Raw genomic sequence first — 19,490 nt, forward strand, 5'->3', positions numbered from 1 at the left:
AGGGCCTAATTTATTTATTTCAATTGACTGATTTCCTTATATGAACTGTGACTCAGTAAAATCGTTGAAATTGTTGCATGTTGTGTTTATATTTTTTGTTCAGTATAGATTATCTATAGTTTCTGTAGTCAGGATCCTCTGCATTCATGGTGCAGTGCAGCTTTTCTCCGTCTGCAGTGTGTATACACACACACACACACACACACACACACACTAAAGGGAATGTCTGTCCTATTTATGCTCAGCAATCAACAGAAGGCAAGCAGAGGCTGAGAACTAGAGGGAGAAGGGATGGAGAGAGAGATGAAGTGGGGGGGCGTTATTAGAAACCCACCTTTATACTGGAATCATTCCCATGTCAGAGGCTTTGTGTGTTCCACAACATCATGGGGGAAAATCTTCTAATAAAACGCCAGAACATAATCATTTTGACATAAAATGGAGAGTCAGGGAGAAAAAAAAAGATCCATCAGTCAGAATAACATTGACATTTTACATGAACCCTAGTCTATAAAGTCTTCAACACACCAGCCACTGAACCCCCATATTCTGTTCATCTCTGTGGTTCTGCTGCAACATGAATATCCTTATTTATATCCTCTCCTTTTTCCTCTCTTCCTCCCTACCTCTCTTCCTCTCTTCCTCCCTACCTCTCTTCCTTCCTACATCTCTTCCTCCCTACATCTCTTCCTCCCTACCTCCCTTCCTCTCTTCCTCCCTACCTCCCTACCTCTCTACCTCTCTTCCTCCCTACATCTCTTCCTCCCCACCTCTCTTCCTCCCTACCTCCCTACCTCTCTTCCTCCCTACCTCCCTACCTCTCTTCCTCCCTACCTCTCTTCCTCTCTTCCTCTCTTCCTCCCTACCTCTCTTCCTCCCTACCTCTCTTCCTCTCTTCCTCCCTACCTCTCTTCCTCTCTTCCTCCCTTCCTCTCTTCCTCCCTACCTCTCTTCCTCCCTTCCTCTCTGTCCTCTCATCTTTCTCTCATTTATCCCCCCAACCTCTCACACATATCATCCTTTGTGATTCTGCAGCCCTTTATTCACTCTCTCTGCCCATCTGTCAGCACCCCCACCCTCCCTCCAGCTCCCTTTATCCCGTCCCCTCTCTGTTCAGTTTGTCCCTCTGGGGGACCCTTACATCGCTCCTCTGGTTACCATGGTTTCAGGAAACAGGGATGAATGAACTCTGATCATTAGAGTGAAAGAGCAAGAGAGATTTCCAGGAAAATATGTTTAATGTCCCAAACACAATATGACATCATGATTACAGAGAGGGGCGTGGCTAGAAAACATTAGAATATTTGACTGTGTATTGTGTGTGTGTGTGTTAGAGTGAACAAGGGCCGAGTGTGTCTGAACAAGTCTTTATCGTACAGGTCTTCAGGCAGCTGTTTGTCCTCCTCACAGAAGAACCTTGGAAATGGAGGGTTGATGTTCTTCTCCACACAAGTCGGCAGGTTAGAGTCCCTCACCTAAAACCATGTGATCGGACAAACAACATGTCAGCAACTTTATCTGCCAGAGCAATAGAAGAGCGTCTGGGAGCAAGTCTGGCTGTGATGGACAAACGTGTGTCTTACCTTCAGTAAGCAGTTATTGTGGCCAGGGACGTAGCCGTGGACGTAGATAACATTATACCTGGCGTTCTCTCTCTCTCACACATAAATGTCATCCTTTGTGATTCTGCAGCCCTCACTCTGTCCATTATTCACCCTCTCTGCCCATCTCCATCTGTCAGCACCCCCCGTTGGTCAAATATATTGCTGTTGGCTGTTCTTGACCAGTTAGAGAGCAACATAAAGGTTTTTTTTACCAGAGAGAGTACAAGCTCTGTTTTTCACACTACTCTGATTATCCATGAAGCTGCTTAAATGGACTGTGTGTGTGTGTACCTTTAGGCCGTGGGCGGTGTCAAACAACTGGCATCTTCTTCCCTTTGAATCCTTTGGCTGGATCCTGAAGAGACATCGCATAGGGTTCAGTCCGAGGGTGAGTGTGTGTGTATGAAGTGTTTAAGTGTGGGAATGTGTGTGATTGAGATGTTACGGATTTATTTAGATATATTTCCCCCCAAACGTTTAAACAGTCAACAATGTGTGAGTGTGTGCGTCTTACCCCTCCAGGTCTGCAGTGTGTTTTGGTCTGGCCGTGAGACGCTGTCCTTTAAACCATACCGCTTCATTACCCCTGAAAACCCTTACCAATACCACACCCCTAACCCGTACTTTTACCCTAACCTTAACCCTAAAACTAACCCTAGCTCCTAATTCTAACCCTAACACTAATTCTCACCTTAACCCTAAACCCCCTAGAAATAGCATTTGACCTTGTGGGGACCAACAAAATGTCCCTGGTTGGTCAAATTTCTGTTCGTTTACCATTCTTGTGGGGATTTCTGGTCCCCACAAGAATAGTTAAACACGTCCACACACACAATTGAGAACAAAGAAGCATTCTACAAAAGAGAGAGAGAGAGAGAGAGAGAGAGAGAGAGAGAGAGAGAGAGAGAGAGAAGTCTGCTGCATAGAGAGGAATGCCTGGAGTGGACAAACACACGGAGAGAGAGATAGACATTATACAGTGTAACTGGAATCTGTAGCTAAGATAACTCAAGAAATCTGTAATGAATTTTGACGTTTTTGCAGAGGATGTTTTAGTTATGCAATATTACATCTAACTAAGGTGTTTGGTGCAGTTTCCTCAAGTAAAAACGTGTCTTATGTAAACGAACTGGGCTGCTGGGCAGCTCTGTGCTATTGGTTAGAGAGAAATCACCGCAGCTGTTCACCCCATGTTAGTGGGCAAATGTTCATCAAAACCCAATCTTAATTTACCTGTTGTGACGCACAATGTTCCAAACTTAGCTTTAGACAAAACTGATTTTGACAAAAATTATCCTATTTACACTGTAGTCAATTTTGACACTAGAATGACTGTTTCTGACTCATATCGATGCCATATAAGCTGTTTTCAAAGGGATGCGTTGCTTTTTAAAATCAGTCGCTCTTTAAATTAACCTTTTAACATTGTTACCTAAAAGGATATACCATGAAATTTGAAATTCTTAATTTAATAAAACAAACTTTTGAATGTACACTGAACAAAAATATAAACGCAACATGCAACAATTTCAAATATTTTACTGAGTTACGGTTCATATACGGAAATCAGTCAATTGAAATAAATTCATTAGGCCCTAATCTATGGATTTCACATGACTGGGAATACAGATATGCATCTATTGGTCACAGATACCTATTTTTTTTTATGTAGGCCGTGGATCAGAAAACCAGTCAGTATCTGGTGTGACCACCATTTGCCTCATGCAGCGCGACATTTCCTTCACAGACTTGATCAGGCTGTTGATTGTGGCCTGTGGAATGTTGTCCCACTACTCTTCAATTGCCATCGATAAAATGCAATTGTGTTTGTTGTCCGTAGCTTATACCTGCCCATACCATAACCCAACCGCCTCCATGGGGCACTCTGTTCACATCAGCAAACCGCTCGCCCACATGACGGCATCTGCCAGGTACAGTTGAAACCGGGATTAATCCGTGAAGAGCACACTTCTCCAGCGTGCAAGTGGCCATTGAAGTTGAGCATTTGCCCACTGAAGTCGGTTACGACGCCGAACTGCAGTCAGGTCAAGACCCTGGTGAGGACGATGAGCACGCAGATGAGCTTCCCTGAGACGGTTTCTGACAGTTTGTGCAGAAATTCTTTGGTTGTGCAAACCCACAGTTTCATCAGCTGTCCGGGTGGCTGGTCTCAGATGATTCCGCAGGTAAAGAAGCCAGATGTGGAGGTCCGGGCTGGCGTGGCTACACGCGGTCTGCGGTTGGGAGGCCGGTTGGACGTACTGCCAAATTATCTAAAACGACGGTCGAGGTGGGTTGTGGTAGAGAAATGAACATTCCATTTTCTGGCAACAGCTCTGGTGGACATTCCTGCAGTCAGCATGCCGATTGCATGCTCCCTCAAAACTTGAGACATCTGTGGCATTGTGTTGTGTGACAAAACTGCACATTTTAGAGTGGCCTTTTATTGTCCCCAGCACAAGGTGCACCTGTGTAATGATCATGCAGTTTAATCAGCTTCCTGATATGCCACACCTGTCAGGTGGATGGATTATCTTGGCAAAGGAGAAATGCTCACTAACATGGATGTAAACAAATTTGTGCACCAAATTTGAGAGAAATAAGCTTTGTGTGTATTGAAAATTTATGGGATCTTTTATTTTAGCTCATGAAATATGGGACCAACCCTTTATATGTTGCGTTTATATTTTTGCTCAGTATAGTTTTTATAACCGTGCATTTAGCTACTGCTGCACATTCATCCCCCCAAGTCTGCCCTGACATCGCTATGCTATTTTCCCCACTTCCCCACTTCAAAGAGAAATTATAGGCACGCACCGAATAGAGTTTCCACAAGACCTGACACAGATCAAAGCAAAACACTCACCAGAAAACCTTTTTGCATCAGAATCAGTTCTATCATGGCAGAAATATGACTTCTCTTTCACTGTTGCAGTTAGACAAAACTACCACTGTGCTCTGTTTACCTGTATCTGTTTAGCAAGGGTGGCTATTTGAAGAATCTAAATATATAAAATATATTTTGATATTGCTAACACATTTTTGGTTACTACATGATTCCATACAGTGAGGGAAAAAAGTATTTGATCCCCTGCTGATTTTGTACGTTTGCCCACTGACAAAGAAATGATCAGTCTATAATTTTAATGGTAGGTTTATTTGAACAGTGAGAGACAGAATAACAACAAAAAAATCCAGAAAAACGCATGTCAAAAATGTTATGAAATGATTTGCATTTTAATGAGGGAAATAAGTATTTGACCCCTCTGCAAAACATGACTTAGTACTTGGTGGCAAAACCCTTGTTGGCAATCACAGAGGTCAGACGTTTCTTGTAGTTGGCCACCAGGTTTGCACACATCTCAGGAGGGATTTTGTCCCACTCCTCTTTGCAGATCTTCTCCAAATCATTAAGGTTTCGAGGCTGACGTTTGGCAACTCGAACCTTCAGCTCCCTCCACAGATTTTCTATGGGATTAAGGTCTGGAGACTGGCTAGGCCACTCCAGGACCTTAATATGCTTCTTCTTGAGCCAATCCTTTGTTGCCTTGGCCGTGTGTTTTGGGTCATTGTCATGCTGGAATACCCATCCACGACCCATTTTCAATGCCCTGGCTGAGGGAAGGAGGTTCTCACCCAAGATTTGACGGTATATGGCCCCGTCCATCGTCCCTTTGATGCGGTGTTGTCCTGTCCCCTTAGCAGAAAAACACCCCCAAAGCATAATTTTTCCACCTCCATGTTTGACGGTGGGGATGGTGTTCTTGGGGTCATAGGCAGCATTCCTCCTCCTCCAAACACGGCGAGTTGAGTTGATGCCAAAGAGCTCCATTTTGGTCTCATATGTCCACAACACTTTCACCCAGTTCTCTTCTGAATCATTCAGATGTTCATTGGCAGACTTCAGACGGGCATGTACAGTGGGGAAAAAAAGTATTTAGTCAGCCACCAATTGTGCAAGTTCTCCCACTTAAAAAGATGAGAGAGGCCTGTAATTTTCATCATAGGTACATGTCAACTATGACAGACAAATTGAGAATTTTTTTTCCAGAAAATCACATTGTTGGAATTTTAATGAATTTATTTGCAAATTATAGTGGAAAATAAGTATTTGGTCACCTACAAACAAGCAAGTTTTCTGGCTTTCACAGACCTGTAACTTCTTCTTTAAGAGGCTCTTCTGTCCTCCACTCATTACCTGTATTAATGGCACCTGTTTGAACTTGTTATCAGTATAAAAGACACCTGTCCACAACCTCAAACAGTCACACTCCAAACTCCACTATGGCCAAGACCAAAACGCTGTCAAAGGACACCAGAAACAAAATTGTAGACCTGCACCAGGCTGGGAAGACTGAATCTGCAATAGGTAAGCAGCTTGGTTTGAAGAAATCAACTGTGGGAGCAATTAATAGGAAATGGAAGACATACGAGACCACTGATAATCTCCCTCGATCTGGGGCTCCACGCAAGATCTCACCCCGTGGGGTCAAAATGATCACAAGAACGGTGAGCAAAAATCCCAGAACTACACGGGGGGACCTAGTGAATGACCTGCAGAGAGCTGGGACCAAAGTAACAAAGCCTACCATCAGTAACACACTACGCCACCAGGGACTCAAATCCTGCAGTGCCAGACGTGTCCCCCTGCTTAAGCCAGTACATGTCCAGGCCCGTCTGAAGTTTGCTAGAGTGCATTTGGATGATCCAGAAGAGGATTGGGAGAATGTCATATGGTCAGATGAAACCAAAATAGAACTTTTTGGTAAAAACTCAACTAGTCGTGTTTGGAGGACAAAGAATGCTGAGTTGCATCCAAAGAACACCATACCTACTGTGACGAATAGGGGTGGAAACATCATGCTTTGGGGCTGTTTTTCTGCAAAGGGACCAGGACGACTGATCCGTGTAAAGGAAAGAATGAATGGGGCCATGTATCGTGAGATTTTGAGTGAAAACCACCTTCCATCAGCAAGGGCATTGAAGATGAAACGTGGCTGGGTCTTTCAGCATGACAATGATCCCAAACACACCGCCCGGGCAACGAAGGAGTGGCTTCGTAAGAAGCATTTCAAGGTCCTGGAGTGGCCTAGCCAGTCTCCAGATCTCAACCCCATAGAAAATCTTTGGAGGGAGTTGAAGTTCGTGTTGCCCAGCGACAGCCCCAAAACATCACTGCTCTAGAGGAGATCTGCATGGAGGAATGGGCCAAAATACCAGCAACAGTGTGTGAAAACCTTGTGAAGACTTACAGAAAACGTTTGACCTGTGTCATTGCCAACAAAGGGTATATAACAAAGTATTGAGAAACTTTTGTTATTGACCAAAGACTTATTTTCCACCATCATTTGCAAATAAATTAATTAAAAATCCTACAATGTGATTTTCTGGATTTTTTTTCTTCTCATTTTGTCTGTCATAGTTGACGTGTACCTATGATGAAAATTACAGGCCTCTCTCATCTTTTTAAGTGGGAGAACTTGCACAATTGGTGGCTGACTAAATACTTTTTTCCCCCACTGTATATGTGCTTTCTTGAGCAGGGGGACCTTGCGGGCGCTGCAGGATTTCAGTCCTTCACGGCGTAGTGTGTTACCAATTGTTTTCTTGGTGACTATGGTCCCAGCTGCCTTGAGATCATTGACAAGATCCTCCCGTGTAGTTCTGGGCTGATTCCTCACCGTTCTCATGATCATTGCAACTCCACGAGGTGAGATCTTGCATGGAGCCCCAGGCCGAGGGAGATTGACAGGTCTTTTGTGTTTCTTCCATTTGCGAATAATCGCACCAACTGTTGTCACCTTCTCACCAAGCTGCGTGGAGATGGTCTTGTAACCCATTCCAGCCTTGTGTAGGTCTACAATCTTGTCCCTGACATCCTTGGAGAGCTCTTTGGTCTTGGCCATGGTGGAGAGTTTGGAATCTGATTGCTTGATTGCTTCTGTGGACAGGTGTCTTTTATACAGGTAACAAACTCAGCTCGTTACCTGTATAAAAGACACCTGTGAGCCAGAAATCTTTCTGATTGAGAGGGGGTCAAATACTTATTTCCCTCATTAAAATGCAAATCAATTTATAACATTTTTGACATGCGTTTTTCTGGATTATTTTTGTTGTTATTCTGTCTCTCACTGTTCAAATAAACCTACCATTAAAATTATAGACTGATCATTTCTTTGTCAGTGGGCAAACGTACAAAATCAGCAGGGGATCAAATACTTTTTTCCCTCACTGTATGTGTTATTTCATAGTTTTGATGTCTTCACTATTATTCTACAATGTAGAAAATAGTAAAAATAAAGAAAAACTCTTGCATGAGTAGGTGTTTTAAAGCTTTTGACCGGTAGTGTAAATACAGTTGAAGTCGGAAGTTTACATACACCTTAGCCAAACACATTTAAACTCAATTTTTAACAATTCCTGACATTTAATCCTAGTAAAAACTCCATGTCAGGTCAGTTAGGATCACCACTTTATTTTAAGAATGTGAAATGTCAGAATAATGGTAGAGAGAATGATTTATTTAAGCTTTTATATCTTTCATCACATTCCCAGTGGGTCAGAAGTTTACATAAACTCAATTAGTATTTGGTAGCGTTGCCTTTAAATTGTTTAACTTGGGTCAAAAGTTTTGGGTAGCCTTCCACAAGCTTCCCACAATAAGCTGGGTGAATTTTGGCCCATTCCTCCTGACAGAGCTGGTGTAACAGAGTCAGGTTTGTAGGCCTCCTTGCTCGCACATGCTTTTTCAGTTCTGCCCACAAATGTTCTATAGGATTGAGGTCAGGGCTTTGTGATGGCCACTCCAATACCTTGACTTTGTTGTCCTTAAGTCATTTTGCCACAACTTTGGAAGTATGCTTGGGGTCATTGTTCATTTGGAAGACCCATTTGCATCCAAGCTTTAACTTCCTGACTTATGTCTTGAGATGTTGCTTCAATATATCCACCTAATTTTCCTTCCTCATGATGCCATCTATTTTGTGAAGTGCACCAGTCCCTCCTGCAGCAATGCACCCCCACAGCATGATGCTGCCACCCCCGTGCTTCACGATTGGGATGGTGTTCTTCGGCTTGCAAGCAACCCCCTTTTTCCTCCAAACATAACGATGGTCATTATGGCCAAACAGTCCTATTTTTGTTTCATCAGACCAGAGGACATTTCTCCAAAAAGTACGATCTTTGTCCCCATGTGCAGATGCAAACCGTAGTCTGGCTTTTTTATGGCGGTTTTGGAGCAGTGGCTTCTTCCTTGCTGAGCGGCCTTTCAGGTTATGTCAATATAGGACTCGTTTGACTGTGGATAAAGATAATTTTGTACCTGTTTCCTCCAGCATCTTCACAAGGTCCTTTGCTGTTGTTCTGGGATTGATTTGAACTTTTCGCACCAAAGTACGTTCATCTCTAGGAGACATAATGCATCTCCTTCCTGAGCGGTATGACGGCTGCATGGTCCCATGGTGTTTATACTTGCGTACTATTGTTTGTACAGATGAACGTGGTACCTTCAGGCGTTTGGAAATTGCTCCCAAGGATAAACCAGACTTGTGGAGGTCTACAATTTTTTTTCTGAGGTCTTGGCTGATTTCTTTTGATTTTCCAATGATGTCAAACAAAGAGGCACTGAGTTTGAAGGTAGGCCTTGAAATACATCCACAGGTACACCTCCAATTGACTCAAATGATGTAAATTAGCCTATCAGAAGCTTCTAAAGCCATGACATCATTTTCTGGAATTTTCCAAGCTGTTTAAAGGCACAGTCAACTTAGTGTATGTAAACTTCTAACCCACTGGAATTGTGATACAGTGAATTATAAGTGAAATAATCTGTCTGTAAACAATTTATGGAAAATATACTTGTGTCATGCATAAAGTAGATGTCCTAACTGACTTGCCAAAACTATAGTTTGTTAACAAGACATTTGTGGAGTGGTTGAAAAACGAGTTTTAATGACTCCAACCTAAGTGTATGTAAACTTCCAACCTCAACTGCATAGACAGTACAAGTCAACAGTTTGGACACACCTACTCATTCAAGGGTTTTTCTTTATTTTGACTATTTTCTACATTGCAGAATAATAGTGAAGACATCAAAACTATGAAATAACACATGTAGTGTGTAATCATGTAGTAACCAAAAAAGTGTTAAACAAATCAAAATATATTTTATATTTGAGATTCTTCGAATAGCCACCCTTTGCCTTTATGACAGCTTTGCACACTCTTGGCATTCTCTCAACCAGCTTCACCTGGAATGCTTTTCCAACAGTCTTGAAGTAGTTCCCACATATGCTGAGCACTTATTGGCTGCTTTTCCTTCACTCTGCTGTCCGACACATCCCAAACCATCTCAATTGGGTTGAGGTCGAGGGATTGTGGAGGCCAGGTCATCTGATGCAGCACTCCATCACTCTCCTTCTTGGTAAAATAGCCCTTACACAGCCTGGAGGTGTGTTGGGTCATTGTCCTGTTGAAAAACAAATGATAGTCCCACTAAGCCCAAACCAGATGGGATGGCGTATCGCTGCAGAATGCTGTGGTAGCCATGCTGGTTAAGTGTGCCTTGAATTCTAAATAAATCACAGACAGTATCACTAGCAAAGTACCCCCACACCATAACACCTCCTCCTCCATGCTTTACGGTGGGAAATACACATGCAGAGATCATCCATTCACCCACACCGCATCTCACAAAGACACAGCGGTTGGAACCAAAAATCTCCAATTTGGACTCCAGACCAAAGGACAAATTTCCACCGGTCTAATGTCCATTGTTTGTGTTTCTTGGCCCAAGCAGGTCTCTTCTTATTATTGGTGTCCTTTAGTAGTGGTTTCTTTGCAGCAATTTGACCACGAAGGCCTGATTCACACAGTCCCCTCTGAGCAGTTGATGTTGAGATGTGTCTGTGACTTGAACTCTGTGAAGCATTTATTTGGGCTGCAATTTCTGAGGCTGGTAACTCTAATGAACTTATCCTCTGCAGCAGAGGTAACTCTGGGTCTTCCATTCCTGTGGCGGTCCTCATGAGAGCCAGTTTCATCATCACAGCGCTTGATGGTTTTTGCGACTGCGCTTGAAGAAACTTTAAAAGTTCTTGAAATGTTCCGTATTGACTGACCTTCATGTCTTAAAGTAATGATGGACTGTCGTTTCTCTTTGCTTATTTGAGCTGTTCTTGCCATAATATGGACTTGGTCTTTTACCAAATAGGGCTATCTTCTGTATACCTTGTCACTACACAACTGATTGGCTCAAACGCATTAAGAAGGAAAGAAATTCCACAAATTAACTTTTAAGAAGGCACACCTGTTAATTGAAATGCATTCCAGGTGACTACCTCATGAAGCTGGTTGAGATAATGCCAAGAGTGTGCGAAGCTGTCATCAAGGCAAAGGGTGGCTATTTGAAGAATCTCAAATATAAAATATATTTTGATTTGATTTAACACTTTTTTGGTTACTACATGATTCCATATGTGTTATTTCATAGTTTTGATGTCTTCACTATTATTCTACAATGTAAAAAATAGTAGAAATAAAGAAAAACCCTTGAATGAGTAGGTGTGTCCAATCTTTTGACTGGTACTGTATGTTTGCTGACCCATCACATCTCTAAACGGATAGTGGAACTGGCAATAGTAAAATCATTTCAAATGCCCATCCCTAGTACAGGATGTTTGTGTACCACAGGCGGCTGGTGGCTCCCTAATTGAGGAGGACGGGCTCATAGTAATGGCTGAGACGGAATCAAAAGAATGGCATCAAACACATCAAACCTGATTTCCATATGTTTGATACCATTCCATTCACTCTATTCCATTCATTATGAACCCTCCTCCCTCCATTCCCTCCTCACCAGCCTCCTGTACCTTGTTTGATGATGGTGGTGTGTGTGTTTTTGTTTTTGTTGTTATTCTGTCTCTCACTGTTCAAATAAACCTACCATTAAAATTATAGACTGATCATTTCTTCGTCAGTGGGCAAACGTACAAAATCAGCAGGGGATCAAATACTTTTTTCCCCTCACTGTATAGGCTAAGGAAAAGTGACTAGGCACTAGGATAGATAATAGGCCTGTAGAAGCAACTTATGTGGTGAAAGTGTGTATGTGGCGTCAGTATGCATGTGTGAGCATGTTGTGTGTGTGGCGTCAGTATGCATGTGTGAGCATGTTGTGTGTGTGTGTGTGTGTGTGTGTGCTGGGGTGACAGTGACAGTATGTGTGAGTGTGTGACTGAGTCCAGTCAGTGTGCATAGTCAGTACAATAGGGTTCGTTCAAAAAGGGTCAATGCAGGTAGTCCGGGTCAGCATTTGATTAGCTATTTAGCAGCCTTGCTTAGAAGTCTTATGCCTTGTGGGTAGAAGCTGTTCAGGGCCCTTTTCGTTCCAGACTTGGTGCACTGGTAACACTTGCCTTGAGGTAGCAGAGAAAACAGTTTATGGCTTGGGTGGCTGGAGTGACTTTGAATAGCCACCCTTTCGCTTTTATGACAGCTTTGCACACTCTTGGCATTCTCTCAACCAGCTTCACCTGGAATGCTTTTCCAACAGTCTTGAAGTAGTTCCCACATATGCTGAGCACTTATTGGCACTTAGTGACTTTTTTTGGGCCTTCCTCTGACACCGTCTGGTATAGAAGTCCTGGATGCCACCCTCTGTAGCATCTTGCAGTCGGGTGCCCTGCAGTTGCCGTACCAAGCGGTGATGCAGCCAGTCAAGATGCTCTCAATGGTGCAGCTGTAGAACTTTTTGAGGATCCGAGGGCCGATGCCAAATCTTTTCAGCCTCATGAGGGGGGAGAGGCACTGTCGTACCCTCTTCACAACTGTGTGGACCATGTCAATTCTTTAGTGATGTGGACACAGGGGAACTTTAATCTCTCAACCTTCTCCACTACAGCCCCATCGATGTGGATGGAGGCGTGCTCGCCCCTCCGTTTTCCTGTATCCATGATCAGCTCTTTTGTTTTGGTGATGTTGAGGGAGAGGTTGTTTTCCTGGCACCACACTGCCAGGTCTCTGACCTCCTCTCTATAGGCTGCCTCATCGTCATCAGTGATCAGTCCTACCACCATCGTGTCGTCAGCAAACTTGATGATGGTGTTGGAGTTGTGCGCGGCCTCACAGTCGTGGGTGAACAGGGAGTACAGAAGGAGACTAAGCACTCACCCCTGAGGGGCCCCCGTGTTAATGGCAGATTAGTTGTTGCCTACCCTCACCACCTGGAGGGCGGCCCGTCAGGATCCAGTTGCAGTGTGTGTGCCAAGAGTGTGCAAAGCTGTCATCAAGGCAAAGGGTGGCTATTTGAAGAATCTCAAATATAAAATATATTTTGATTTGTTTAACACTTTTTTGGTTACTACATGATTCCATATGTGTTATTTCATAGTTTTGATGTCTTCACTATTCTTCTACAATGTAAAAAATTGTAAAATAAAGAAAAACCCTTGAATGAGTACGTGTCCAAACTTTTGACTGGTACTGTAGGTAGGGGTAAAGTGACTAGGCAACAGGATAGATAATAAACAGTAACAGCATCGTATGTGATGAGTGTTGAAGTGTGTGTGTGTCTGTGAGTGTGTGTGGTGTCAGTATGCATGTGTGCGCGTGTTATGTGTGTGTGGGCGTATGTAGTGTGTGTGTGTGTGCACTGAGGGGCCCCTTTGTTGATGGTCAGCGGCCTGTCAGGAAGTCCAGGAACCAGTTGCAGAGGGAGGTGTTCAGTCACATAGTCCTGAGCTTGGTGATGAGCTTGGAGGGGACTGTGGTGTTGAATGCTGAGCTGTAGTCAATGAACAGAATTCTTACATAGGTATTACTTTTGTCCAGGTGGGTAAGGGCAGTATGGAGTGCAATAAATATTCAGTAATCTGTGGACCTGTTGGGGTGGTATGCGAATTGGATTGGGTCCAGGGTGTCTGAGATGAAGGTGTTGATGTGAGCCATGACCAGCCTTTCAAAGCATTTCATGGCTACAGATGTGAGTGCTACGGGGCGATAGTCATTTAGACAGGTTACCTTGGCGTTCTTGGGCACGGGGACTATGGTGGTCTGCTTGAAACATGTTGGTATTACAGACCAGGTCAGGGATAGGTTGGAAATGTCAGTGAAGACCAGCTGGTCAGCGCATGCTCTGAGGACTCGTCCTGGTGTTCCGTCTGGCCCAGCGGCCATGCGAATGTTAGCCTGTTTAAAAGTCTTACTCACATCGGCTACAGAGAGTGAGATCACACAGTCGTCCAGAACAGTTGGTGCTCTCATGGACGGTTCAGTGTTGCTTGCCTCGAAGCAAGCATAGAAGGCATTTAGCTCGTCTGGTAGGCTTGCGTCGCTGGGCAGGTCGCGGCTGGGTTTCCCTTTGTAATCCGTGACAGTTTGCAAGCCGGTGTAGTAGGATTCGATCTTAGTCCTGTATTGACGCTTTGCCTGTTTGATGGCTCATCGGAAGTCGTAGCGGTATATCTTATAAGCGTCCAGTATGTGTTCCGCTCCTTGAAAGCGTCAGCGCTAGCCTTTAGCTCAGTGCGGATGTTGCCTGTAATCCATGGTTTCTGGTTGGGGTATGTGCGTACGGTCACTGAGGGGACGGCATCGTCGATGCACTTATTAATGAGGCTGGTGACTGATGTGGTAAACTCCTCAATGTTATCATATGGAACATATCTTAAATCTGTGCTAGCAAAACAGTCCCGTAGCTTCATCGGACCACTTCCGTATTGAGCACATCACTGGTACTTCCTGTTTGTCACTTCCTCCGTATTGGCTATTGCACTGGTACTTCCTGTTTGAATTTTTGCTTGTAAGCAGGAGGATGGTCTGATTTACCAAATTCAGTAGTGTGTGTTTGTATAGTCTGTGTGTGTGTGTGTGTGTGTGTGTGTGTGTGTGTGTGTGTGTGTGTGTGTGTGTGTGTGTGTGTGTGTGTGTGTACCTGGTTTGATGATAGCGTTGTCAGACACTTTGAAGGTGGTGACTTTCTGTTTGGGAGGAACTCCAGCTAACCTAAACATCTCCATCTCTTCATGTCTCTTCTGCAAGGAGAGAGAGAAAGATGGGGAAAGAGAGGGCAAAGAAGGGGGAATAGAGAGTGTGAAGGAGAAAGAAAGAGGAGACAGAGAGATGGAGTGACAGAGAAAAAGAGATGGAAAGGGTTAACAAACTACTTTATGACAGTATCACTTTAAGAACAGTTAACGGTGAGCTGTGTTACCTGTAGCATGGTCACCACGTGTCTCTCTCCTGTTTTGGTCCAGACTGGGGCCATGCCTAACCTTCACCGCCACCAGCCCTACTCGCTGACTCACTGAATGAACACACACACACATTAATACTCCAAGCATAAATGAAAACCAACACAACTCTCACACACAGTGAACCACCCACACACACCCCCTCTGTCAATTCTTGTCAGGGCTCGTCCTTCAGTGGGTGGAGCGTATCTATCTGTTGACTATACTCCTCTCCCAGACTCTTCCTAGAAAATAAGGTAGAACACACTTCATTGTTCATTCAATATTTGTATTACATTTATAATATATAATGTTAAGAAGCCTTTTCGACCTAGAATTGGCGCTCCGGTACCGCTTTCCGTGCGGTAGCAGAGAGAACAGTTTATGACTAGGGTGGGTGGAGTCTTTGGCATTTTTAGGGCCTTCCTCTGACACCGCCTGGTATAGAGGTCCTGGATGGCAGGAAGCTTGGCCCCAGTGATGTACTGGGCCGTACGCACTACCCTCTGTAGCGCCTTGCGTTCGGAGGCCGAGCAGTTGCCATACCAGGCGGTGATGCAACCAGTCAGGATGCTCTCGATGGTGCAGCTGTAGAACCTTTCTCCTGAGGGGGAATAGGTGTTGTCGTGCCCTCTTCACAACTGTCTTGGTGTGTTTGGACCATGATAGTTAGTTGGTGATGTAGACACCAAGGAACTTGAAGCTCTCAACCTGCTCCACTACAGCCCCGTCGATGTGAATGAGGGTGTGCTCGGCCCTCCTTTTCCTGTAGTCCACAATCATCTTCTTTTGTCTTTATCACGTTGAGGGAGAGATTCTTGTCGGTGATCAGGCCTACCACCGTTATGTCATCAGCAAACTTAATGATGGTGTTGGAGTCGTGCTTGGCCACACAGTCATCGTTGAACAGGGAGTACAGGAGGGTACTAAGAACACACCCCTGAGGGGCCCCCGTGTTGAGGATCAGCGTGGCAGATGTGTTGTTGCCTACCCTTACCACCTGGGGGCTGTCATGTGCCTTTTACTGTGGAGTGGCTTCTGTCTGGCCACTCTACCATAAAGGCCTGATTGGTGGAGTGCTGCAGAGATGGTTGTCCTTCTGGAAGGTTCTCCCATATCCACAGAGGAACTCTGGCGCTCTGTCAGAGTGACCATTGGGTTCTTGGTCACCTCTCTGACCAAGGCCCTTCTCCCACGATTGCTCAGTTTGGCCGGGTGGCCAGCTCTAGGAAGAGTCTTCTTGGTCACCTCCAAGAGTCTTGGTGGTTCAAAACTTCTTCCATTTAAGAATTATGGAGGCCACTGTGTTCTTGGGGACCTTCAATGCTGCAGAAATGTTTTGGTACCCTTCCCCAGATCTGTGCCTCGACACAATCCTGTCTCGGGGCTGTATGGACAATTCCTTCGACCTCATGGTGTGGTTTTTGCTCTGACATGCACTGTGAACTGTGGGACCTTATATAGACAGGTGCGTGCCTTTCCAAATCATGTCCAATCAATTGAATTTACCACAAGTGGACTCCAATCAAGTTGTAGAAACATCTCAAGGATGATCAATGTAAGCAGGATGCACCTGAGCTCAATTTTGAGTCTCATAGCAAAGGGTCTGAATACTTATGTAAATAAGATATTTCTGTTTGTTATTTGATATTGATATCGATTTTCCATATCTGTGCCCATACCTAATTTAATGGATTTATTCGGTGAGGGATTGTAACAAATGAATGTATCATAAAGTGTGTTAGAAAATAATTTTTTTGCCAAAACATTTTATAATATGAGGGACTGAAATTAATGGATATATCCTAGAGTGTGTTTGACCATTGTCACGTCTCCTCTCGTTGCTCCCCTCCGGCGCTCTGATTCGCCGGTCTACTGAGCCACCGGTCTGAGCGCACCATCTCGGCAACACCGGAATGGAAACCCAACGCACCCTAAACACCTCCAGCGCACCTGCACCTCCTCATCTCATCACCAGCCCTATTTAGCCCTGGACTGTTCAGTGTTGTGTTGTGTGTGATTGTTAGTGTCTTGTCATGTACTCACTCTTTCTTCTCTTGCTCAGTGTTAAGTAAACCTTTACATTGTTGATTCCTAAGTCTGCGTCCTGCCTCTTCGTATCCTCAGTACTCGTCACAACCATGAATTTTAACTGACACATTTTATAAAATTAGTGACTGTAGTGACTGTGTACCTATAGCCTGGTTGATATTACATTTAAAATTGTAAATAAATGTGATTTTCGTTTTGACTAAAAAGTTTGCCTTATGTGTTATTATTATTATTGTTTTTTGAGTGCTAAAAATAGTTTAGTTTGTATATATTTGGTTTTGTTATTTTATTAGGATCTCAATTAGCTGTTGTGAAAGCAGCAGCTACTCTTCCTGGGGTCCACACAAAACATGAAACATGACATAATACAGAACATTAATAGACAAGAACAGCTCAAGGACAGAACTACATCAATTGAAAAAAGGCACACGTAGCCTACATATCAAAATATCCAGGTCAAATAAGGGAGAGGCGTTGTGCTGTGAGATGTTGCTTTATCTGTTTTTTGAAACCAGGTTTGCTGTTCATTTGAGCAATATGAGATGGAACAGAGTTCCATGCAATAATGGCTCTATATAATACTGTACGCTTTCTTGAATTTGTTCTGGATTTGGGGACTGTGAAAAGACCCCTGGTGGCATGTCTGGTGGGGTAAGTGTGTGTGTCAGAGTTGTGTGTAAGTTGACTATACAAATAATTTGGGATTTTCAACGCATTAATGTTTCTTATAAAAAGAAGAAGTGATGCAGTCAGTCTCTCCTCAACTCTTAGCCAAGAGAGACTGGCATGCATAGTATTTATATTAGCCCTCTGATTACAATGAAGAGCAAGACGTGCCGCTCTGTTCTGGGCCAGCTGCAGCTTAACTAGGTCTTTCCTTACAGCACTCGACCACACGACTGGACAATAATCAAGATAAGACAAAACTAGAGCTTTGCAGGACTTTCTTTTTGTGGTGTCAAAAAAGCAGAGCATCTCTTTATTACGGACCAACCTCTCCCCATCTTTACAACCCTTGAGTCTATATGTTTTGACCATGATAGTTTACAATCTTAGGTAAGACCAAGTAATTTAGTATCTTCAACTTGTTCAACAGCCACACCATTCATTACCAGATTCAGCTGAGGTTTAAACTTAGGGAATGATTTGTACCAAATACAATGCTCTTAGTTTTAGAGTTGTTCAGGACCAGTTTATTACTGGCCACCCATTCCAAAACAGACTGCAACTCTTTGTTAAGGGTTTCAGTGACTTCATTAGCTGTGTTTGCTGATGCGTATATGGTTGAATCATCAGCATACATGGACACACATGCTTTGTTTAATGCCAGTGGCAGGTCATTTGTAAAAATACAAAAGAGTAGAGGGCCTAGAGAGCTACCCTGTGGTACACCACACTTCACATGTTTGACATTAGAGAAGCTTCCATTAAAGAAAACCCTTTGAATTATATAATATACTGTAGATAGCTCTGGATCCACTATATGGCAGAGGTTGAAAAGCCATAACACATGCGTTTTCTCAACAACAGGTTATGGTCAATAATATCAAAGGCTGCACTGAAATCTAACAGTACAACTCCCACAATCTTCTTCTTCTTAATTTATTTTAACCAATCATCAGTCATTTGTGTCAGTGCAGTACATGTTGAGTGCCCTTCCCTATAAGCATGCTGAAAGTCTGTTGTTAATTTGTTTACAGAGAAATAGCATTGTATTTGGTCAAACAACATTTTTTCCAACAGTTTATTAAGAGCTGGCAGCAAGCTGATAGGTCTTCTGTTAGAACCAATAAAGGCCGCTTTACCACTCTTGAGTAGCGGAATTACTTTGGGTTCCCTCCAGGCCTGAGGAGAAAGACTTTCCTCTAGGCTCAGATTAAAGATATGACAAATAGGAGTGGCAATAGAGTCAGCTACCATCCTCAGTAGCTTTCCATCTAAGTTGTCAATGCCAGTTTGTCATTATTGATCAATAATAATTTTTCCACCTCTCCCACACTAACTTTACAAAATTCAAACTTGCAATGCTTATATTTTTTATGCACGAGTACGATGGCTCACTGTTCGTTGTTGGCATTTTCTGCCTATGTTTGCCCACTTTGCCAATGAAGTAAACATTAAAATAATTGGCAACATCAAATGGTTTTGTGATGAATAAGCCATCTGATTCGACGAAAGATGGAGTTGAATTCGTCTTTCTGCCCATCATTTCATTTAAACTCCAAAGTTTTTTCCCCCATCATTGATTTAATTGATCTTGGTTACATAATACAGCTTCTTCTTCTTTTTGTTGAGTTTAGTCACATCATTTCTCAATTTGCAGTAAGTCAGCCAGTCAGAAGTGCAGCCAGACTTATTAGCCACTCCTTTTGCCCCATCTCTTTCAACCATATCGTTTTTTAATTCCTCATCAATCCATGGAGCCTTAACAGTTCTAACAGTCCGTTTCTTAACAGGTGCATGTTTATCAATAATTGGAAGAAGCAGTTTCATAAATTCATCGAGTGCAGCGTCTGGATGCTCCTTATTAATCACATCAGACCAACAAATATTTTTAACATCATCCACATAAGAGTCACAGCAAAATCTTTTGTATGATCTCTTA

At 43.4% G+C, this 19,490-nt stretch overlaps 1 pseudogene; it reads right to left on the bottom strand.

Annotated features, from left to right (window-relative positions):
• Positions 1-1,251: 1,251 nt before the first annotated feature.
• LOC121572644 lies at positions 1,252-15,113 on the bottom strand (annotated as a pseudogene).
• Between the last annotated feature and the right edge of the window lie 4,377 nt (positions 15,114-19,490).

Source organism: Coregonus clupeaformis, chromosome 8 (genome assembly GCF_020615455.1).
Source record: "Coregonus clupeaformis isolate EN_2021a chromosome 8, ASM2061545v1, whole genome shotgun sequence".
NCBI classification, from domain to species: Eukaryota; Metazoa; Chordata; class Actinopteri; order Salmoniformes; family Salmonidae; genus Coregonus; species Coregonus clupeaformis.